This window comes from Chinchilla lanigera, unplaced genomic scaffold, assembly GCF_000276665.1.
Source record: "Chinchilla lanigera isolate Chin_1 unplaced genomic scaffold, ChiLan1.0 scaffold00008, whole genome shotgun sequence".
Lineage (NCBI taxonomy): Eukaryota > Metazoa > Chordata > Mammalia > Rodentia > Chinchillidae > Chinchilla > Chinchilla lanigera.
Window position 1 is genome coordinate 26,665,893 of NW_004955409.1, and position 2,293 is coordinate 26,668,185.

Below are 2,293 nucleotides of genomic sequence, written 5' to 3' on the forward strand. Positions count from 1 at the left end.
GTATAAGCCTGGCTGTCCATTGGATAGCACTTGGCAGCAACATTTACCGTATTTTTTCTCCCCACATCACAAGCCTTTAAGTCAGACCCTCTCATTCTGATGAGATTCAGAATGCCAACAGTATGAATACTACTGAGCAAATGTTACACTTTAATAGTAAAAAATCACAAGCACAGAGAAGCACTCATTTCTCCTCTATTACACTAGCAAATACAGAGAAGAATAAAAAGCAGACTTTAACCACTGTTTCGTATAGCCAGATATATGCTGGAATTACCTGTGGAGGTGTTAAAAAATATGTAAATCCAGGCTTCACTTTTGAAGAAGGTTGCAGTGGTGGATCAGGATCTGAGTATTTTCATTCTGTTTATTTATCTTTAATGGTACAGAGGATCGAGCCAGGGCCTTGTGCACTGTGGCAAGCCCTCTACCACTGACTGCAGTGCCGGCCCAGGACCCAAGCACTTTCAAACAGTCCTTATGTAACTTTGATGTTTCCTTCTGGTTGAGTCACTGATTTAGGGTTGACTGAGGCACTTTGGGTTTTGTTGACAATTGTTTGGGTATGTGGGGAGCCCCTGCAGATTTATTAGCAGTAGCAAAGAGCGTGGCTTCAGCTTTTTTAGTCTGTTTCAGATCTTTCGTGGCCACTGAGGAATTACTTTCTTCTTTTGTCCTACTTTTGGCTTCTTCCCTGGGCCTAGATCTGGTGTCTCAGGAGCTGGTGAGGCCTTTCTCTTCTGCCCTGAGGTGTGTTGGTACCAGGACTCTTTTTTGGAGATTTCTTCCCTGTGACATGTTTTTGCATGTGGACATTTTCTTTCAATGGAGTCTCGCTTACAGGTACCAGTTGTGGAATTTCACGGTCAGATTCATTTGCCTCGGGTTTTTACTTCGCCAGTCTTGTTCTTGCAGGACCCATGGTTTTTCATGGAAGCACCACTGGTTTTATGTGCCACCTTTAGTCGGGACTGACACAGCTGTCTTAGCTTTTGCTTTAACTTTTTGTTTTTCTTCTTCAATTTTTGTTTTTTACTATATTCATTCTCCTTCTCTTTTCTTAATCTCTTTTTCCTTCAGTTTATATGTAGACATTTTGTTGGTTTCATCCTGACAAATGATAAAAGAGGAAAAGATGGGAAGGGAAACCAATTTCTCAGGTTTGACAAATAAGTTTCAGACTTTTCCACTTCTCTGGCAATTTTTCTGCAAGACTTTCCATCACAGCAATGATGATTCTGTATTCCAGTGTGACCTATACATATAGCACTGCAAAAGCCACTTTTGGAGATGTTTAAGACAGTCCTACCTAAGGAGTTGTTGATCTGTTTGGATAAATTCTTGGCCAGAAGGTTTACCGGTACTGGAACTTTCTTCCTTTGATAGACATATCTTCCTATGTGTGAGGGCAAATGCCCCCTGTTTCATCAGTAAGCAAGAAATCAAAACTACTCAGGAGGCAGAGCTTGGCTTCATAAATTTTCTATTCTATTTTGAAAGTTCAGAAAGAGATAATCTGCTTCTTACCTGAGAGACTGTTTTAACTCTATGCGTGTTCAAAAGTTTTCTATAGAAACATTCTTCTGCTCCATTGACTGGAGTTCATCCTTGGTAAATAAACAGACGTCTGACAAATCTGATCAAATACTACAAGGTAAGGAGCATCTCATCTTCAGTTCTTTTTCTGGAATTTTCCATAAGTCCACCATTAAAAATAAATTCTTTCTTGTCTTTTGATACCAGGAATGGAACTCACAGCCTCCTGCTTGCCAGGCAGGTGCTGTACTGCTGAGCTATATCCCCAGTCCTAAAAATACGTTATCATTCTCATTCAAAAGCAACTCCCGTTGTTTTTCCTGCACTTGGAAAGAGTCAACAAAGTTTCCACTGTCTTTCTAATCTGCTCTTTGTCCTGGGGCTTCAGTGAGGTCGCCAAGGCAGAAGTTACAATGGCAGATGACGTCCACTGGGATGGAGGACAAGTTCTCCACGTGGCTTTCACCCGCGCAAACTCACACGTGAAACTCAGGAGTTGGTTTCTTGTGCACATGGGCAAGTGAGGTCTGGTCACCATAATATTTTTATTACACTTTGCAAAGACACAAAAGAGGACTTCCAGAAGTGCTTCAGAAAGTGGCAAGAATGATGGGATGAGTGTGTTTGAAGTGAAGGTGAGTAATCTGCGAGGTATTAATGGCAATGTGTCTTTCACTATAGTAAATTTTCTTTATTTAAATGAACATTCACTATAGTTTTAGATAACCCCTTGTACCTTTAGAGACTTCAGATTTAA

General features: G+C 40.7%; 1 pseudogene; it reads right to left on the minus strand.

Moving 5' to 3' along the window:
* Positions 1 to 872: 872 nt before the first annotated feature.
* On the minus strand, positions 873 to 2,050 carry LOC102013392 (annotated as a pseudogene).
* Positions 2,051 to 2,293: the final 243 nt, after the last annotated feature.